Genomic DNA, 22,062 nt, shown 5'->3' with positions numbered 1-22,062 from the left:
CTGTGCTGTAAGGTCTCACTGGGCGCTCGTGCCCTGTGCTGTAAGGTCTCACTGGGCACTCGTGTCCTGTGCTGTAAGGAATCACTGGGCGCTCATGGCCTGTGTTGTAAGGTCTCACTGGGCACTCGTGTCCTGTGCTGTAAGGTCTCACTGGGCACTCGTGCCCTGTGCTGTAAGGTCTCACTGGGCGCTCATGGCCTGTGCTGTAAGGTCTCACTGGGCGCTCATGGCCTGTGCTGTAAGGTCTCACTGGGCGCTCGTGCCCTGTGCTGTAAGGTCTCACTGGGCACTCGTGGCCTGTGCTGTAAGGTCTCACTGGGCACTCGTGGCCTGTGCTGTAAGGTCTCACTGGGCACTCGTGTCCTGTGCTGTAAGGAATCACTGGGCACTCGTGGCCTGTGCTGTAAGGTCTCACTGGGCACTCGTGCCCTGTGCTGTAAGGTCTCACTGGGCGCTCATGGCCTGTGCTGTAAGGTCTCACTGGGCACTCGTGGCCTGTGCTGTAAGGTCTCACTGGGCACTCGTGGCCTGTGCTGTAAGGTCTCACTGGGCGCTCGTGCCCTGTGCTGTAAGGTCTCACTGGGCGCTCGTGGCCTGTGCTGTAAGGTCTCACTGGGTACTCGTGGCCTGTGCTGTAAGGTCTCACTGGGCACTCGTGGCCTGTGCTGTAAGGTCTCACTGGGCGCTCGTGGCCTGTGCTGTAAGGTCTCACTGGGCGCTCGTGGCCTGTGCTGTAAGATCTCACTGGGCACTCGTGCCCTGTGCTGTAAGGTCTCACTGGGCACTCGTGCCCTGTGCTGTAAGGTCTCACTGGGCACTCGTGCCCTGTGCTGTAAGGTCTCACTGGGCACTCGTGGCCTGTGCTGTAAGGAATCACTGGGCACTCGTGGCCTGTGCTGTAAGGTCTCACTGGGCACTCGTGGCCTGTGCTGTAAGGTCTCACTGGGCACTCGTGTCCTGTGCTGTAAGGAATCACTGGGCACTCGTGCCCTGTGCTGTAAGGTCTCACTGGGCGCTCATGGTCTGTGCTGTAAGGTCTCACTGGGCACTCGTGGCCTGTGCTGTAAGGTCTCACTGGGCGCTCGTGCCCTGTGCTGTGAGGTCTCACTGAGCACTCGTGGTCTGTGTTGTAAGGTCTCACTGGGCGCTCGTGGCCTGTGCTGTAAGATCTCACTGGGCGCTCGTGGCCTGTGCTGTAAGGTCTCACTGAGCACTCGTGGCCTGTGCTGTAAGATCTCACTGGGCACTCGTGGCCTGTGCTGTAAGGTCTCACTGAGCACTCGTGGCCTGTGCTGTAAGATCTCACTGGGCACTTGTGGCCTGTGCTGTAAGGAATCACTGGGCGCTCGTGCCCTGTGCTGTAAGGTCTCACTGGGCGCTCATGGCCTGTGCTGTAAGGAATCACTGAGCACTCGTGGCCTGTGCTGTAAGGAATCACTGAGCACTCGTGGCCTGTGTTGTAAGGTCTCACTGGGCGCTCGTGCCCTGTGCTGTAAGGTCTCACTGAGCGCTCGTGGTCTGTGCTGCAAGGTCTCACTGGGCACTCGTGGCCTGTGCTGTAAGGTCTCACTGGGCACTCGTGGCCTGTGCTGTAAGGTCTCACTGGACGCTCGTGGCCTGTGTTGTAAGGTCTCACTGGGCGCTCATGGCCTGTGCTGTAAGGTCTCACTGGGCACTCGTGCCCTGTGCTGTAAGGTCTCACTGGGCACTCGTGGCCTGTGCTGTAAGGTCTCACTGGACGCTCGTGGCCTGTGTTGTAAGGTCTCACTGGGCACTCGTGGCCTGTGCTGTAAGGTCTCACTGGGCGCTCGTGGCCTGTGTTGTAAGGTCTCACTGGGCACTCGTGGCCTGTGCTGTAAGGTCTCACTGAGCGCTCATGGTCTGTGCTGTAAGGTCTCACTGGACGCTCGTGGCCTGTGTTGTAAGGTCTCACTGGGCACTCGTGGCCTGTGCTGTAAGGTCTCACTGAGCGCTCATGGTCTGTGCTGTAAGGTCTCACTGGGCACTCGTGGCCTGTGCTGTAAGGAATCACTGAGCACTCGTGGCCTGTGTTGTAAGGTCTCACTGGACGCTCATGGTCTGTGCTGTAAGATCTCACTGGGCACTCGTGGCCTGTGCTGTAAGGTCTCACTGGACGCTCATGGTCTGTGCTGTAAGGTCTCACTGGGCGCTCGTGGCCTGTGCTGTAAGGAATCACTGGACGCTCATGGCCTGTGCTGTAAGATTTCACTGAGCACTCATGGCCTGTGCTGTTAGGTCTCACTGAGCACTCGTGGCCTGTGCTGTAAGGAATCACTGGACGCTCATGGCCTGTGCTGTAAGATTTCACTGAGCACTCATGGCCTGTGCTGTAAGGTCTCACTGAGCACTCGTGGCCTGTGCTGTAAGGTCTCACTGAGCACTCATGGCCTGTGCTGTCAGGTCTCACTGGGCACTCGTGCCCTGTGCTGTAAGGTCTCACTGGGCACTCGTGGCCTGTGCTGTAAGGTCTCACTGGACGCTCCTGGCCTGTGCTGTAAGATCTCACTGAGCACTCGTGGCCTGTGCTGTAAGGTCTCACTGGGCACTCATGGCCTGTGCTGTAAGATCTCACTGGGCACTCGTGGCCTGTGCTGTAAGGTCTCACTGGACGCTCATGGTCTGTGCTGTAAGGTCTCACTGGGTACTCGTGGCCTGTGCTGTAAGGTCTCACTGGGCGCTGTGACTCAGTGGTAACAATCATGTCTCTGAGATAGAAGGTTGTGAATTCAAGTCCCTTTCCAGAGATTTGAGCACAAAATCTAGGCTGACACTCCAGTGCTGTACTGAGGGAATGCTGCACCACTGGAAGTGCTGTCTTTCAGATAAGATGTTAAATCGAGGCCCTGTGTGCCTTTCTTTCTGTTATCCCATCCCTGGCCACTTCATTTTCTCAGCTCGTTCCTAAATTCTAATCCCACTTGCTCTTCCTGGCCACTTCCCTTCATCAATCAGCCACCTAACATATTCAGGCCCTGTTTCCAGCCACCTCACTACCTCAGCCACTAACCCAGTTTCATCCACTGCTGTTGCTGCAGGCATGATCCCTGCCACACTCTCTGATCACCTCACTCCCTTTAGACATCTGCCCACTATTTGTAATATAGTCACAACGTCCTTGTCCTTATCAGTTGAAGGGATTCGCAAAATTTCACATGTCCCCCCCCCCCCGCCCCCGAAGATTTATTGGAGTTATTAAAGAAACCCTGGTGTGACTGTGTTTTAAAAAATCCAGGGTCTTTCAAAATGGCTGCGGTCAGACACATGGCCAAAGGCCTGCAGCATTTGAAATTGGATTCTCTTTGAACAATGCAGTTGCATTCACGCCCTGAGGCAAGCCATCAATGTTGCCGGCCTTCACATCAAAATTCAAGCAGGAGAAATCTCAGGACTAAAGATAGCCCATCAAGGAACATTCGGAACAATGGAAAGCAGTTATGGAACAGATCAGTACAGGTACCGGCCATTAATGTAAATGGGCCAAGATTGGGACCCCTTTTGTTTTGTGTTTTCATGCCCAAATCGGACAATGGAACAAACTGATGAGGCGCGAAATTAACCCAGGTTATAACTGGGGGCATCCCAGAACCTCTCTCTCTTTCTCTCTTCACCTTGGCCCGGGGTCCTGCTTGCCTGCTAGCAACCAAGAAGGAAGGCCGTCCAGTAAACATCGCAACCACATGTCGAAGGCAGCAGCAGGACACAAGGGCCAGGCCTTTTCATCTGTTTCACGGTGAGCATTATTTTTTTTCTGGCCGCCACAAGACAACCTAGCTAGGTGTAAGGGTGGGGGTTAAAGGGGTATTGCTAAAATTTGATTTTAGAATTTTCCCTCGATGTGTCCGTTTCTTCCACCCCGTTAAGTGTAAGACTGTATTGTATCCATAGCGATTCCTTTTATCTTTTGTATAATACTGTTTACCTTGTAGTTTTAGTTTTCTTATTAATAAACATTGGTTTTCCTTGCACCAATCCACTGGTCTGTTCGTCTGTCCTTATTACCACTCGATAAGTCCTGAGCTCAGAATCAGGAAGGGAAAGCGATTCGAAACCGCACAGCGGGCAGGGCAGCTCGGGAAAACATAACTGGCTGACCTACAATAAGCCCCGGAAACAAAACCCCTTACACAGTGTACCCCAAAGCTGACAGCCCCCAGTTCTTTCCCCAACACTTAACCTAATAAAAAATATCAGGTATCCTGAGGCAATAATTTCTTAAAATATATCTTAAACCCTCCAGGATATTATGTGGAGTACAGTTGGAATCTGGAGCATGCCCTATTCACAATGCAGATTGTTGTTGGTGAGTTTCTTTTTTCATGATATGAATGATGGTAGTCCTTCTCTGATGAAGTCCATTAGGAATTCTTAAACAGGTAGTACTGGTGATGCTGCAATGCGGTTAGTTCACAGACCCTCCGGTTCTGTTTAACCCTCGTAGTGAGTGAAACACCCCAGTCAAAGATATGAACAGTTTTGTAGATCCATGCTCCCAGAGCTCTCCATCCTCATAGTGCTTCAGGAACCTTTCATAATACTGCAAGTCTCCAGTGTCACCATAGTGCTCCCAAACCCCACTCCCTACCTATATGCTCCTAGACCATCAGATTGTGCTTCAACACCCCAGCCTCTCCAGTACTCCTAGACTGCACCCTCCCACCTGACGTAATGCTCCCAGACAACCAAAAATTGATCCAAGACCCAGCTTCCCAATAGTGCTCTGAGACTTCCACAGAGTGCTCCCAGATCCAAAACCTCCAATAATGCTCTCAGACCCTACCCTCCCTGTCCTGCTAACAGCCTCCACCTTATAGTTTTCCCAGACACTTTCATGTTGTTCCCACATGAGTTCTCCAAACATCCCAGCCTACTCTGCTCCCAAACCCAGGCTTTAGGCTATGACTGCCCCCACCCATTCACCCCCATGTATTAACCCAAAGCCCTGACCTCCTGGATACAGCCTCCCAGCATTTCCTGGCCTGACTCGGCCTATATTCACTCGAGTTTAGAAGAATGAGAGGGGATCTCATTGAAACATATACAATTCTGACAGGGCTAAACAGACTGGATGCAGGGAGGATGTTTCCCCTGGCTGGGGGTCCAGAACGAGGGGTCACAGTCTCAGGGTATGGGGTAGGACATTTAGGACTGAGATGAGGAGAAATTTCTTCACTCAGAGGATGGTGAACCTGTGGAATTCTCTACCACAGAAGGCTGTGGAGGCCAAGTCACTGAATATATTTAAGAAGGAGCTAGATAGATTTCTAGACACAAAAGGCATCAAGGGGTATGGGGAGAGAGCGGGAATATGGTATTGCGATAGAGGATCGGCCATGATCATATTGAATGGCGGAGCAGGCTCGAAGGGCCAAATGGCCTACTCCTGCTCCTATTTTCTATGTTTCTATGTTTGCCAGACTCACTTTGGCACTTAGTTCCAATTTTATTCAAAGGGTGGCCGGTGTGGAAAGTGGAAAGTTCAAACTGGTTCAGCGCTTAATATAAATGATGTGTCAGTTTGACTCTGGTGATTGCATTCTCAACTGTGGGTCAGAAGGTTATGGGTTCAAACCCATGCCAGAGTTTGAGTTTATAATGTAGGCTGACTCTCTGGTGCAGTACTGAGAGAGTACTATATTACCAGCGATGCTATGCTTGAAATGAGACATAAAACCAAGACCCCGCCTGCCAATTCTATTGGTTGAGGAGGTTGGTAAAGATCCCATTGCACTATTTCAAGAAGAGCATGGAGTTTTCCTGGTGAACATTCCTCCCTCAACCAATGCCATCAATCAAACATAGTTCCTACATTACTGCACTTCAAAAGTACTTAATTGGCTGTAAAGCTCTTTGAGACGTCCTGAGGCCATGAAAGGCACTGCATAGATACAGGGCGAGACAGACTGGATGCAGGGAGGATGTTTCCCCAGGCTGGGGAGTCCAGAACGAAGGGTCACAGACTCAGGATACGGAGAGAAATTTCTTCACTCAGAGGGTGGTGAATCTGTGGAATTCTCTACCACAGAAGGCTGTGGAGGTCAAGTCACTAAATATATTTAAGAAGGAGCTAGATAGATTTCTAGACACAAAAGGTATCAAGGGGTATGGGAAGAGAGAGGGAATATGGCATTGAGATAGAGGATCAGCCATGATCACATTGAATGGAGGAGCAGTCTTAAATGGCCGAATGGCCTACTCCAACTTTCTATGTTTCTAAGTTCTTTCTAATTATTTCCAGGCTGTTTGAGAGGGGTTGCTGGCACAGAATGGCTTTCACATTTACCTAAAAGGCTCGAGGGGCCGATTGGCCTACGCCTGCTCCTATTTCTTATGTTCTAATTTCTATGGGGATTCCCTGTCCTCCCACCATACCTTTGTTGGGAACCCTAGAGAAACGGTTTAATCAGCCAGTTATACCGTTTCTCCAGGGGTTTTACCAAAATTATGGCAGTAGAGCTTTGTGGAAATTACTGGAGAAAATAGTTATTGCATTTCAAAAATAATTCATTTTGTGAAGCACTTTGAGACTTTTCAACAAAATCAGTACTATTAAATGCAAGTGATTTTGTTGGATATGGGGAGAGAAAGGTTTCCTCTGAGTCAGACTCATGCTCCATTGTTAACACTGAGTGCAAAAGTGGAAACATTTCTATTAGCAGCTTGACATCCATCACCTCAATGTGCAAAATTCACAAAAACAGCAATCTGTTAACAACACTCTCCTTGAGCAAAAAAGAACGGGATATGTATACATTAAAAGTTTTGTCTGCAGATGAATTCTTGTTTATTTGTATTTCTGTGTAGTGAAATGTTGAAAAAAGAAATTTTTTATTCAAATGTGAAGGGATTCGCAATAAGTTCACATGTCCCCACCCCCCGAAGATTTACTGGAGTTATTAAAGAAACCCTGGTGCGACTGTGTTTTAAAAAATCCAGGGCCTTTCAAAATGGCTGCGGTCACACACATGGCCGAAGGCCGGCAGATTTAAGAACATAAGAACATAAGAAATAGGAGCAGGAGAAGGCCAATCGGCCCCTCGAGCCTGCTCCGCCATTTAATAAGATCATGGCTGATCTGATCCTAACCTCAAATCTAAATTCATGTCCAATTTCCTGCCCGCTCCCCGTAACCCCTAATTCCCTTTACTTCTAGGAAACTGTCGATTTCTGTTTTAAATTTATTTAATGATGTAGCTTCCACAGCTTCCTGGGGCAGCAAATTCCACAGACCTACTACCCTCTGAGTGAAGAAGTTTCTCCTCATCTCAGTTTTGAAAGAGCAGCCCCTTATTCTAAGATTATGCCCCCTAGTTCTAGTTTCACCCATCCTTGGGAACATCCTGACCGCATCCACCCGATCAAGCCCCTTCACAATCTTATATGTTTCAATAAGATCGCCTCTCATTCTTCTGAACTCCAATGAGTAGAGTCCCAATCTACTCAACCTCTCCTCATATGTCCACCCCCTCATCCCCGGGATTAACCGAGTGAAACTTCTTTGTACTGCCTCGTGAGCAAGTATGTCTTTTCTTAAGTATGGACACCAAAACTGTATGCCGTATTCCAGGTGCGGTCTCACCAATACCTTATATAACTGCAGCAATACCTCCCTGTTTTTATATTCTATCCCCCTAGCAATAAAAGCCAACATTCCGTTGGCCTTCTTGATCACCTGCTGCACCTGCATACTAACTTTTTGATTTTCTTGCACTTGGACCCCCAGATCCCTTTGTACTGCAGTACTTTCCAGTTTCTCGCCATTAAGATAATAACTTGCTCTCCGATTTTTCCTGCCAAAGTGCATAACCTCACATTTTCCAATATTATATTGCATCTGCCAAATCTCCGCCCACTCACCCAGCCCTTGTAGGTTTTTTAAGCCCTCCTCACTCTCTACTTTCCCTCCCATCTTTGTATCATCTGCAAACTTTGATATGTTACACTCGGTCCCCTCCTCCAAATCATTAATATAGATTGTAAACAGTTGGGGACCCAGCACCGACCCCTGCGGAACACCACTGGCTACAGGTTGCCAGTCCGAGAATGTACCATTTATCCCAACTCTCTGCTTCCTGTTAGATAACCAATCCTCCACCCATGCCAGAATATTACCCCCAATCCAGTGATTCTTTATCTTGAGCAATAATCTTTTATGTGGCACCTTGTCGAATGCCTTCTGGAAGTCCAAATACATTACGTCCACTGGTTCCCCTTTATCCACCCTGTACGTTATATCCTCAAAGAACTCAAGCAAATTTGTCAGACATGACTTCCCCTTTGTAAAGCCATGCTGACTTTGTCCTATTCAATTTTGTTTATCCAAATGTTCTGCTACTGTCTCCTTAATAATCGACTCCAAAATTTTACCCACCACAGATGTTAGGCTAACTGGTCTATAATTTCCAGCCTTCTGCCTACTACCCTTTTTAAATAAGGGTGATACATTGGCAGTTTTCCAATCTTCCGGGACCTTTGCCGAGTCCAGAGAATTTTGGAAAATTATTACCAAAGCATCCACAATCCCTGCTGCCACTTCCCACAAGACCCTAGGATGTAAGAAATCAGGTCCAGGGGATTTATTCGCCTTGAGTCCCATGAATTTACTGAGTACCAATTCCTTAGTGATTTTAATCGTATTTAGCTCCTCCCCCCCTAGAGCCCCCTGTTTGTCCAGTGTTGGGATATTCTTAGTGTCCTCTACCGTAAAGACTGAAACAAAATATTTGTTCAGCATTTTTGCCATCTCCATGTTTCCCACCATTAATTTCCCGGTCTCATTCTCTAAAGGACCTACGTTTGCCTTAGCCACCCTTTTTCTTTTTATATAACTGTAGAAACTCTTGCTATTTGTTTTTATAGTTTTTGATAATTTATTTGCATAATCTATCTTCCCTTTCTTAATCAATCCTTTCGTTACTTTTTGCTGTCTTTTGAAGACTTCCCAATCTTCTATCCTCCCACTAAGTTTGGCTACCTTATATGTCCTTGTTTTTAGTCGGATACTATCCTTAATTTCTTTACGTAACCACGGATGGCTGTCATTTCTTTTACACCCTTTTTTCCTCAGTGGAATATATATTTTTTGAAAGTTGTAAAATAACTCCTTAAATGAACACCACTGCTCATGTACCGTCTTACCCTTTAATCTATTTTCCCAGTCCATTTTAATCAATTCCGCTCTCATACCATCATAGTCTCCTTTATTCAAGCTCAGTCCACTTGTTTGAGAACCAACCTTCTCACCCTCTAATTGGATATGGAATGTAACCATGTTATGGTCACTCATTCCAAGGGGATCCTTAACTAGGACATTATGAATTAATCCTGGCTCATTACACAGGACCAGGTCCAAGGTTGCTTGCCCCCTTGTAGGTTCAGTTACATACTGCTCAAGAAATCCATCCCTAACACACTCAATAAACTCTTCCTCAAGGCTACCCTGCCCAATTTGATTTGTCCAGTTAATATGATAGTTAAAATCCCCCATAATTATAGCTGTTCCCTTATTACATGCCCCGACTATTTCCTGATTAATACTTCTTCCAGCAGAGTTGCAACTATTAGGAGGCCTATATACTACACCCACGAGTGTTTTTTTCCCCTTATTATTCCTTATCTCTACCCAAACTGTTTCATTATCCTCATCCTTTGTCCCAATATCTTTTCTCTGTATTACAGTGATTCCTTCCCTTATTAACATAGCCACCCCACCTCCCCTTCCTTCCTGCCTGTCCTTCCTGATTATGAAATACCCTGGCATATTTAATTCCCAGTCGTTGTCAACCTGCAGCCATGTTCCTGTAATGGCCACAAGATCATACCCATACGTAGTTATTTGTGCCGTTAACTCGTCCATTTTGTTACGAATGCTACATGCATTCAGATAAAGAACTTTCAAATATGTTTTGTGACACTTAGTTCCTGCTTTTTCCTTTTTTAACACTTTACCTTTTACTCCATACCTTCTGTCCCTTCCTGATACGCTTTCTTCTGTCTCCCTGCTCAGGTTCCCAACCCCCTGCCACAGCTTTGATGCTGGGTTAATCGCCTTACGCCTTCTAGTTTTCATTTTATCTGTCATGCCTAAAGTACCTAAAGTACACTTTCTTTCCGCTGCTCTATGGTTTTCCCTTTCACTTGTTCTTGAACAACTGTTTGTACTATTTGTATTGTAGATTTCCCCTGGGTCTTCCCCTCTCTTGCTGCTCTCAACTTTATTCCCTTCTGACTCCCCGCTCAGGTTCCCATCCCCCTGCCACTCTAGTTTAAACCTTCCCCAACAGCACTAGCAAACACCCCCACGAGGACATTTGTCCCGGTCCTGCTTGGGTGTAACCCGTCACGCTTGTACAGGTCCCACCTTCCCCAGAACCGGTCCCAATGTCCCAGGAATCTAAATCCCTCCCTCCTACACCATCCCTGCAGCCACGCATTCATCCTGTCTATTCTCCTGTTCCTATACTCACTAGCATGTGGCACCGGTAGTAATCCTGAGATCACTACCTTTGAAGCCCTGCTTTTTAATTTATCTCCTCACTCCTTAAATTCACCTTGCAGGACCTCATCCCTTTTTTTACCTATGTCGTTGGTACCAATATGGACCACATCTACTGGCTGTTCACCCTCCCCCTCCAGAATGCCCTGCAGCCGCTCCGTGACATCCTTGACCCAAGCACCAGGGAGGCAACATACCATCCTGGAGTCACGTTTGCGGCCGCAGAAATGCCTATCTGTTCCCCTTACAATGGAATCCCCTATCACTATAGCCCTGCCACTCTTCTTCCTCCCCTCCTGTGCAGCAGAGCCACCCGTGGTGCCCTGAACCTGGCTCTTGCTGCTTTCCCCTGATAAGCCATCTCCCCTAACAGTATCCAAAGCAGAATATCTGTTTGAGAGGGAGATGGCCCCAGGGGACTCCTGCTCTACCTGCCTAGTCCTTTTACTCTGCCTAGCGGTCACCCATTTCCTTTCTGCCTGCGTATTCTTTACCTGCGGTGTGACCACCTCACTGAACGTGCTATCCACGATAGTCTCAGCATCACGGATGCTCCACAGTGAGTCCACCCGCAGCTCCAGCTCCGAAAGACGGTTAGCCAGTAGCTGCAGCTGGACACACTTCCTGCACATCGTAGTGTCCATGACTTCCCACATAGTGCAGGAAGAGCATATCACGGGTGCGAGCTGTGCTGCCATGACTTGCCTTAGATTCTTAGACTCTCTTCCCGCTCTCGGCCTCCCCTTTTATACTCTGCTCACCTCTCGGACTCTCCTGCCTCACCTGTGATGTCGCACAGTAGTTTTCTCTTGTTGCAGGTCTGCTGCTGCTTTTATTCCACAATCTCAGTCTTCTACTCTCAGGTCCACTGCCGCTCTGCAGGAAAAGTTAGGAAAAGCAAGGCAAAGCAGCACCTCCTTCCCCCACTTCTCCGAACTCCCACATGTACCAAACTCTCAGCACACTGTGTATCCGCACACCGTTGAAATTGGATTCTTTAACAGCTTGGCAGGCTTCGTGTTTCAAACAGGTTTCTTTGAACAATGCAGTTGCATTCACGCCCTGAGGCAAGCCATCAACACTGCCGACCTTCACATCAAAATTCGAGCAGGAGAAATCCCAGGACTAAAGGTAACCCATTAAGGAACATTTGGAACAATGGAAAGCAGTTATGGAACAGATCAGTACAGGTACCGGCCATTAATGTAAATGGGCCAAGATCGGGACCCCTTTTGTCTTATGTTTTCAGCCCAAATCAGACAATGGAGCAAACTGATGAGGCGCGAAATTAACCCATTACCGGGAGGGTATAACTGGGGGCATCCCAGAACCTCTCTCTCTTTTCTCTTCGCCTTGGCCCAGTGTCCTGCTTGCCTGCTAGCAACCAAAAAGGAAGGCCATCCAGTAAACATCGCAACCACATGTCGAAGGCAGCAGCAGGACAGAGGGGCCAGGCCTTTTCATCTGTTTCACCGGTGAGCATTATTTTTTTTCTGGCCACCACAAGACAACCTAGCTAGGTGTAAGGGTGGGAGTTAAAGGGGTATTGCTAAAATTGTGATTTTAGAATTTTCCCTCGATGTGTCCGTTTCTTCCACCCGTTAAGTGTAAGACTGTGTTGCATCCATAGCGATTCCTTTTATCTTCTGTATAATACTGTTTACCTTGTAGTTTTAGTTTTCTTATTAATAAACATTAGTTTTCCTTGCACCAATCCACTGGTCTGTTTGTCTGTCCTTATTACCGCTCAATAAGTCCAGAGCTCAGAATCAGGAAGGGGAAAGCGATTCGAAACCGCACAGCGGGCAGGGCAGCTCAGGAAAACATAACTGGGCTGACCTCCAATAAGCCCCAGAAACAAAACCCCTTACAAATGAAGATATAGGCCCTGAATTTACTTAAGGTTTTCTGCCAGCCTCTCACTATAACTCCAGCGGCAGTCTGGCAGAACATACCAGAAAACAGCAGGAACCCAGTTGTGCTGGTGATGGTGACCTGCTGTTTCTGGGCTTTTCCAAACAGTCTTGTAAGGGACGGAATCTCCATCTGCCCAGAAAAAGCCGATAATGACAGGGGACAGAGCTGGAGGCGAAGACTCCCTGCTCCAGGAGTTCCTGCTTCCTTGACTCAGTCTGAACCCAGCCAGGCTGGGGAAGCAGCCTGAACCCCTGGAGAGTGGAATTTTTTTTTCTCCAACAGCAAGGTCTGGATCGAACCCTTAAATACTTTCATGCACATGTCATTTAAAATCAGGCTAAACTTACTGCAGTAAGTCTGAAATGCTGTTTGAAGATTTAAAGATTCAGTTATCATCTTTGACATTACCAATTGTTTTATATTTATAAATATAATATTATTGACAGGGATGGAGGGGTAAAGCAAATTGGGGATGCACCAGGGCCTCTAACTGGAGGAGCGTAGAGTTCTTTGAGGGTTGTAGGGCTGGAGGAGGTTACAGAGATAGGAAGGGATAAGACCATGGAGGGTTTTGAACTCAAGGATGTGAATTTTAAATTTGAAGCATTGCTGGACTGGGAGCCAGTGTAGGTCAGCGAGCACAGGGGTGCTGGGTGAACGGGACATAGTGCGAGTTAGGATACGGGCAGCAGAATTTTGGATGAGCTGAAGTTTGTGGAGGCTGGAAGATGGGAGATATTTTCTGAGATATAAGAACAGCAGTTTAAAAATTTAAGACTACTTGTTAATTTTCATCATAAAGTAGCTTTACAGTATGTCCAAAACGATAAATTTGCACACTTTCCTGTATGCCAGCATATGACTGAATGTGAGATCTGATCCTTCAGTTACACTGTTGTGTTTAAATATATCAACTGCAGCAACTTATATACCGGCATGACTAAAAGGCCTTTTACTGAAATAGCAAATATACAGTGTGGGGAGTGTCTTATACACTGGTGTAATTTATACATCATATTTACAGTAAAAACAATATTAACAAAATAGAATGGCCCAGATTCTCCTGTCAAAGGCTAATGGCGCTCGCTGTTATTTGTGTGCAAACGGTACAGCCATTTCAGGCAAGGGTCATATGTGTGGTTCTACTGAAAAATCCAGAAATTGCTGTCCGAGTTGCACCACTTCGCCGTTAGCTTCTTAAAACGGCATCTTGATGTCTGCCTCACCAATGAAATGCATTGAATGGCATGAAGTTGCTGTATTTCCGCAGTAGATACAAACTAAACTCACCACAGAAAATTAAGTCTTGTCCATTTCAGTCTCAGTACCCTTTTAACAACGTGATAAGTGTTAATTGCTACCAATCAACCTCACTGAAAATAAGTATGAAGTCTCAGTCCTTCAGATTTTAATTGTTGTTGGCGATTTTAAAAATGTCAAATTTAAAATTAAAAATGTTCTTTTTTTTAACTTTTCCTTCCTGTGCCTATTTTCTCTCTTTTAATCCAATCTTTCTTAACCTCACTTTATGAGCTCGATTTTCGCACCCGCGATTGGGTGCATTCGTGGCGGGGGGGCTGCGAAAATCCGGGATTCCCGGGGTGGGTCCGGAGCCCGGCTCCAACCCGCCCCATTTCCGGGTTCCCCAGTGACGCGCTCACATGCACGCACAGCCCCCACATGTGGGACTTCTGCCGGCAATTAAAGCCAGCGGGGTGCCACTTAAAGTACTTAAACAGGTACTTCAGGTCGTTTACAGACCTGATTGGCCTGCTATTTTAGAAGGGATCGGATTTTGCAATTAACTGAGATTGGTTCCCGTACTGGGGGAAACACTCCCAGTTCAAATGGACATGTTGCAGCCACCAGCCTGTGGCAGCTACAAAGGTCCATTTGACAGGTGGGGGGGGGGGGCGGTGAAGACCCTCACTCATTGCAGGAGGCCACTCTGTCACTTTGGACAAAGTTTGGCCTCCACCACACTCCTCCTAACAATCAAATGCATAAACTTGCACACTTACCCCGGGGTCCAGAGACATTTACCTACCTTGCGGACCCCCTCAAACGTACACCTTCTGGATGGGGGCTGCCGTAGCTGCAGTCATGACCTCCTCGGAGGGCGAACAGCATCACCAGCCTCGCCGTCCACCTCTGACACGTGAAGCTCCACAACACAGTGCTGTGACACATCCACCTGCACAGCAGGAGGGAGGGCAACCGCAGAGAGAGATGCTTCACAGAGGGCACTACGCTCGCCACAGGGTCTACAGACCGAGGTTCAGCTTCCGTGGACATGTAGTTGTGGACATCTGCAGCCTCCTTCATGCCGATCTGCTCATGGCTGGCCCGAGCACCATCTTCCTACCTGTCGCTGTCAAAGTCACCACTGCCCTCAACAACTTCTCCTCCCCATCCTTCCAGGGTGCCACCGGGGACATCGCCGACGTCTCTCAGTCGTCTGCACAAAAGAGCCCTGCAAATACACCTACACCCACTATGCAGTGACACAATGGGTGGCATCAGTTGTGGGTCTTCATTGTGATCCTCAGGAAAGGGCATTATTGCACAAACCAGACAAGATTCGCAAAAACGTGGCAGTAGTGGTGATAATATATGTTATGTGAGTTGATCAGAAATTAAATATAGGTAAACACCATGACAAACCCTCAAACATCCTTCGTGCTCACGACACGTTTGCCTTACGCTTCCTACTGCACATATGTGATGCATGCCCTGTGGCTGCAGCACAGGTAGTGGCAGGTTGAGTGAGGCTGACTGTGAAAGAGATGCATGAGAGGGTGAGTATGAGATAGAGCCATGAGATTGTATGAGGATTGGGTTGAGTGGTAGTGGTGGGATGAGTACTGGCGAGGTGAGTAAGTGCAGGTAAGATGAGGATGAGCTTTGATTGGGTGTGGGGGTGATGTGACAGAGTAGTGTTGGCTGTGCAGAAGGAGATGTGGGGTGGGGGCGGTGATGTGGCAGACGGAGTGTAGGGGAATGAGTAAGTGTACTCACTTTGGCTGACCTACTTAGGTCATTGCAGCGCCTCCTGCACTGTATGCAGGTGGGCGATATGTTGGTGGTGCAGGTGACCTCCTCTGCCACCTCGAGCCAGGCCTTCTTGGTGGCAGAGACAGGCCGCTTCCTCCCGCCTGCCGGGGGGAAGATCTCTGTCCTCTCCCTCCTCCTCACCCCATCCAATGATGCCTGGAGTGAGGCATCATTAAACCTGAGAGCAGCCTTCCCCCTGGGCTGCTCCATGCTGTAATTTTTCCTATTTTCTGCAGCATCAGTCAGTGGAGGACTGCCCCTTTAAACAGGGCTCCTCCAGCTGACAGACCTTGCTGCGCATGCCAGCGGGAAACCCGGAAGCAAAGGTAAGTGGCTCCAATTATCCTGTATTTGCGTGCGGAGCACCCCGATTTCACCGGGCGCGTTACCCATGTGCCCAGTCAGCCCCCCGCTGAGAACCCGCGGCTCTGCTAATATCGAGCCCTATTTTTCTTTCTGTATCTGGTTTGACATTGAATTAACACACTCCAACTTACACTTGCTTCTCAGTCCTTCTACAGTTTATTTCACAATCCTTCAATTTGTTTGGTTAAGAAGACACACAGTTGCTTGCGCTGTTCACTCAGGTCCCAGATGCCCTGTTTTCCTCGTTGCAACATTATCAGCTCGTACTTTTAGCGACTTGGCACGCCAAATATTTACAAACCTAAACGTGGACAAACAAGTCTAATTAACAGCAGATGCCATTAGATGCTCTGCTACAGCAAAATTTGGCCCAATCTGTTTGAATCTGGCTGCACTGCTTTTTAATTGCAACAATAATGGTAATTAATAATTCAACTTTAGACATGATTACTACTTAGTACTGCAAATTTAACTTGAATACTTAAAGAATTATTTATTATATATAAAAATATGAAGGAAACCACCTATTTGTTCTACCACATCACTCCTTTGTGGACTCAACAAACATTTTTATGGCACTATTTGACTGTGTTAAAGATCCTCTGGGGATGAGTGATCACAACATGATAGAGTTTGAGAGTGATGTAGTTAAGTCCGAAACTAGGGTCTTAAATTTAAATAAAGCCAATTATGTAAGTATGAGGGGCGAGTTGGCTAAGGCAGATTGGGAAATTAGATAAAAGATATGATGGTAGATAAGCAATGGTGAACATTTAAAGAAATAATTCATAATTCTCAACGAACAAACATTCCCTTGAGGAATAAAAACTTCATGGGAAAAGTGATCAACCGTGGCTAACTAGAGAAGCTAGGGATAGTATTAGATTAAAAGAAAAGGCTTATAATGTTGCCAAAAAGAGTAGAAAGTCTGAGAATTGGAAGGGTTTTAGAAATCAGCAAAGGATGACCAAGAAATTGATGAAGAGGGAGGAAATTGAATATGAGAGTAAACTTGCAAGAAATATAACAACAGATTGTAAGAGCTTCAACAAGTATGTAAAAAGGAAAAGATTAGCGATTAGAGACAGAGACAGGAGAAATTATAATGGGGAATAAAGAAATGGTAAAGTCGTTAAACAAATATTTTATATCTGTCTTCACAGTAGAAGACATGAAAAACCTATCGGAAATAATAGGGATCCAAGGGTCTGATGAGAGTGAGGAACTTAAAGTAATTAAGATTAGTAAAGTAAAAGTACAGGAGAAATTAATGGGACTAAAAGCCGACAAATCCCCTGGACCAGATGGCCTACATCGTAGGGTTTTAAAAGAGGTGGCTGCATTGGTTTGGCTGCATTGGTTTTGATCTTCCAGAATTCCCTTGCTTCTAGAATGATCCCCGTGGATTGGAAGGTAACAAATGTAACCCCGCTATTCAAGAAAGGAGGGAGAGCGAAAACAGGAAACTATAGGTCAGTTAACCTTACATCAGTAGTAAGGAAAATGCTAAATTAAGGACGTAGTAACAGGGCACTTAGAAAATCATAATATGATTATGCAGAGTCAATATGGTTTTATAAATGAGAAATGGTGTTTGACAAATCTATTAGAGTTTGTGAGGGTGTAACTAGCAGGATAGATAAGGGGGGGGAGCCAATGGACGTAGTATATTTGGATTTTCAAAAGGCATTCGATAAGTGCCCCACAGGATGACCAAAAAATTGATAAAAAGGGAGAAAATAGAATATGAAAGTAAACTAGCAAGAAATATAAATATAGGTTGTAAGAGCTTCTACAAGGATGTAAAAAGGAAGAGAGAACAAAATTTAACGTTGGTCCCTTAGAGGCTGAGACAGGAGAATTTATAATGAGGAATAAGGAAATGGCAGAGATGTTAAACAAATATTTTGTACCTGTCTTCACAGTAGAAGACACAAAAAGCTTACCAGAAATAATGGGGAACCAAGGGGTCAATGAGAGTGAGGAACTGAAAGCAATTCATATCAATAGAGAAAACGTACTGGAGAAACTAAAAGCCGATAAACCATAACATACTAAAGTAATTATCTATAAATAAATATAGATCAAGATATGGGAGATCAGGTTGTGTGTCTGGACTGCATTATGTGGGAGTTTGTGGACATCGAGAATGTTTTGAGCAATCATGTCTGCAGTAGGTGTCTCTGCCTCGAATCTCTCCCGTTCAGAATCATTGAGTTGGAATGCGAGTGGGAGACACTACACATAAGGGAGGTGTTGGAGTATCTGGATAGTTTGCTCCAGACCTCGGTCACACCTCGTAGAGAGGTACAAGATCAGAACGGGGTGGTGTGACTGATAGTGTGCAGAGCAGGTGAGAGAATGAGAATCTACAGAAACTGATCCTATCCAACAAGTATAATGTACTTGCTACCTGTGTGGATAAGGATAAAGAAAATCAGAAGGACAGCCACAATGCTGACCATGGCACCCTGGAGCAGGAGGCTGTCCAAAGGGAAGAGGAGGAGGAGGAGGAGAAGCGTGATGTGGTGATTGTAGGGGATTCAATAATTAAAGGGTCAGATAACATCCTTTGTAAACAGGATCGAGGGTCCCACATGGTATGTTGCCTACATGGTGCCAGGGTGAGGGACATCTCGAACCGGCATGAAAGGATATTGGAGAGGGAGGGGGAGGATCCAGTCGTTGTGGTCTGTTTTGGGACTAACAATATAGGAAAGAGTAGGCAAGAGGTCCTGTTCAGAGAGTACCAGGAGCTAGGAGCTAAATTTAAAAATAGGACCTCAAGGGTTATAATCTCTGGATTATTACCTGAGCCATGTGCAAATTGCCGTAGGGATAAACAGATTAGGGAGGTGAACATGTGGCTGAAGGAGTGGTGTGGGAAAGAAGGGTTCCATTTCATGGGACACTGGCACCTGTACTGGGACAGGAAGGAGCTGTACCATTGGAACGAGCTCCACCTGAACCGGGCTGGGACCAGTGTCATAGCGGTAAGGATAAATAGGGCATGAGGACTTTAAACTAGTAAATGGAGGGGGGAGGGCTCAGGTGGAAAAGGTAGTATAAATAATAATTCTAAAACAAATGAAAGGATAGGAAAGCTGGTACAGGGGGAGAAGTAGCCTTAGTGATGAAAGGATGAAATTATTTCAATGATAAGAGAGGATTGACTTTAAATTGGGCCATGTAGCACCCATTGTGTAGACGCTACGCGGACTCCTAAGGATCCAAAATGGCATTCAGAATGCACACGCACACTTCCAGCTTGACATGCGCCGGACGCCATATTGGTAAAGGCGTTCACGCATGCATATATAACGAACACCGAAAGTATGTAAAGTAAGAAGAAACTGCGTTAGATCAGTGTGCAACACTGATTTAAAGGGACCGATGCGATTTTGGAACTCAACGTTCCAGCCAACCTCTTAACCTCGCACAGCTGAACGGGTCTTAAACAGCTGGAAGACCCCCCCACCAACGCTATTTAAAGGGATTATGCAGGAGTTACAGGTTAGTTGCTAGATTATTGCTTCTTGCTGCTAATGCATTTGTACCTGTTTTTGGAGGTCTCTAACACTAGGACGAGGGAACATAGCCTAAAAATTAGAATCAGGACTTGCAGACGTGAAGTTAGTAAACGCTTCTACATGTAAAGGATGGTAGAAGTTTGGAACGCTGTTCTGCAAACAGCAATTGATGCTAGCTCAACTGTTAATTTTAAATCTTGTAAACAATTTTACAACACCAAGTTATAGTCCAGCAATTTTATTTTAAATTCACAAGCTTTCGGAGGCTTCCTCCTTCCTCATGTGAACGAAATGAAATCCTCGAGGATTTCATTTCGTTCACCTGAGGAAGGAGGAAGCCTCCGAAAGCTTGTGAATTTAAAATAAAATTGCTGGACTATAACTTGGTGTTGTAAAATTGTTTACAATTTTAAATCTGAGATTGATAGATTTTTGTTAACCAAAGGGATATGGGGCTTAGGCGGATATATGGAGTAAGGTCACAGATCAACCATGACCTCGTTGAATGGCGGAACAGGCTCGAGGGGCTAAATGGCCTACTTCTGTTCCTATCTTCCTATGTTCCTATAATGAAGTTTCAAAACTCTAAGGGAGTGGACTCAACAGCTTGTAAACATAGGGCTGGGACCTGCATCTGTGTTTTACGTGTACGATGTCTGATCTCCCTTCAGGATCTGTGCGGACTCGTATCTTATATTTTGCAAATATCAGAGTCCTGCAAATGTTGAGCAGCCCAGTTGTTGCTTATTAACAATTCCAGAGGTCCCATCATCACCATGCTGCACTATATTGCAGCACAGATACATTTCCCAATTGACCTTCACCACATCCTGCATCCACAATGCTCTTCCCCTTTAAGAGGTGCAGCTTGCCTTTAAGTGGCACTAGCCACTCGCGTTATCTGGGCCCCCTGCTGGTGAGGAGCCAATCAACAGCGCAGATATCGCTGGCTGCATGCAGCAATCAGGTAAATCACCAGGCATCATGCATGTTACATGCTGCCTGTATCTCAATGACCGGGCGTGGGTTAATTTCACATCATGATCCCTGCACCCGGTTTCAGGGGTTATCCAAAATAACCCCCAGTATAATGAGGTAAGGTAAGCAGGTAGGTTACCAGCAGCAGCAACATCTCCCGCACCTGGATCCGGTGCAGGAAGCATTTCATTGACCTGACTAGGTCAGCCAAAGTGAGTACACTTACTCATTTTCCTACATTCCGTCTTCCACACACCGCCCGCACCCCCCAACTCATTCTGCACTGCCAAACTACTCTATCACATCACTCCTCACACCCACTCAAAGCTCATCCTCAACTGACCTGCACTTCTTCACCACTTCTTCACCTCCCCATTACTCACCTCACCACTATCACTCAACCCAATCCTCATACAATGTCATGGCTCTGTCTCATACTCACCCTCTGATGCATCTCTTTCAAAGGAGAATGATCGAGGGGCAGCAGCACATTTGCGAGGTGCTGGTACAGGTGCCACGTACACTCTCCGCAATGGCACAGAGGATGGAGGAGTCCAACTCCTGCATGAGTGGAATGGTGGCACAGGTACGGGAGGGATTCTCTGAGATAGTGTCACAGGGACATGAGGGCATCTCTGAGATAGTGTCGTGGGTCAGTGCGGGAATGCCTGCGATGGAGGGAAGGCTAGCCTCCATGGAGCTTCAAGCATGGCTCCCAAAAGAGTCCATTCAGGCCCCAACAAAACGGCCGTTCGAACTCAGGGTGAACAACATTCTGCCACCTTAAATAGGCAGGCAGTGGCCTTACAAGGCTTCAGATATGTCCTCATAACTGTTGTCCAGCACAGTGGTAGGTGTGGTGTGGGCCTGGCCCAGGCGAGGGATGATGGCGAAAGGGGACATGGAAGTGGGGAGGCCACTCAAAGCGCCCCCAGGTTTCACCCGTTGCCCCCCTCTCAACCAGTGCCCACAATGCTGCCTCCTCTCCAGGTGGCTGAGTCTGCCCCTGCACACGTGCAGGTGGAGCAGTCTTTGGAGGGGCCCTCATAGGCACCAAAACCCAGAGGGCGTAGGCCCAAAGCATCCAATCGGTCAGGGCACGAACAAGAGCAACCTGCCACTTCCTCTGCTGCAGCCACAAGGGATGCATCACATAGAAGAAGTCGGAAGCGAAAGGTGAAGGTTTTGTAAGCACCAAGGCAATGCACAAGGGGGTTTGACGGTTGGTCATGTTTTTTATTTATATTTGCTTTTTGTTAAACTCACAGTAAATATTATTATTGTCATCAGTACTGCCACCTCTTGGCCATTCTTGACTGGCTTCTGTAATAAGGCCCTTTCACCATGAAAGGCGACACTTGATGCCACCCATTGGGTCACTCTACAGTGGGCATATGTGCAGTTGCAGGACTGTTTTGTGCAGGCCGGTGATGGGGGTTGGCTGGTTTGGCTGCTGCTCTATCCAAGCCTTATGCACTTGTGAATGGTTCTCCTAATATCAGACAGTGTGAAGAGCGTGTCCTCAGTGTGGTGAGGACAAACTCTTCACACTGTCTGATATTAGGAGAACCATTCACATATCAGTGACTCCCTGGCCTCACGAGCAGCCAGGTGAGCCGCTGTTCTGCCCATGGGTTGCTCCTGCTCCTCCTCTGCCTCCACCGCCTCCTTCTTCTCCTCCTCCTCTTCCTCCTCCTCCTCCTC

This window comes from Heptranchias perlo, chromosome 1, assembly GCF_035084215.1.
Source record: "Heptranchias perlo isolate sHepPer1 chromosome 1, sHepPer1.hap1, whole genome shotgun sequence".
Lineage (NCBI taxonomy): Eukaryota > Metazoa > Chordata > Chondrichthyes > Hexanchiformes > Hexanchidae > Heptranchias > Heptranchias perlo.
This window is presented reverse-complemented; position numbering follows the sequence as displayed.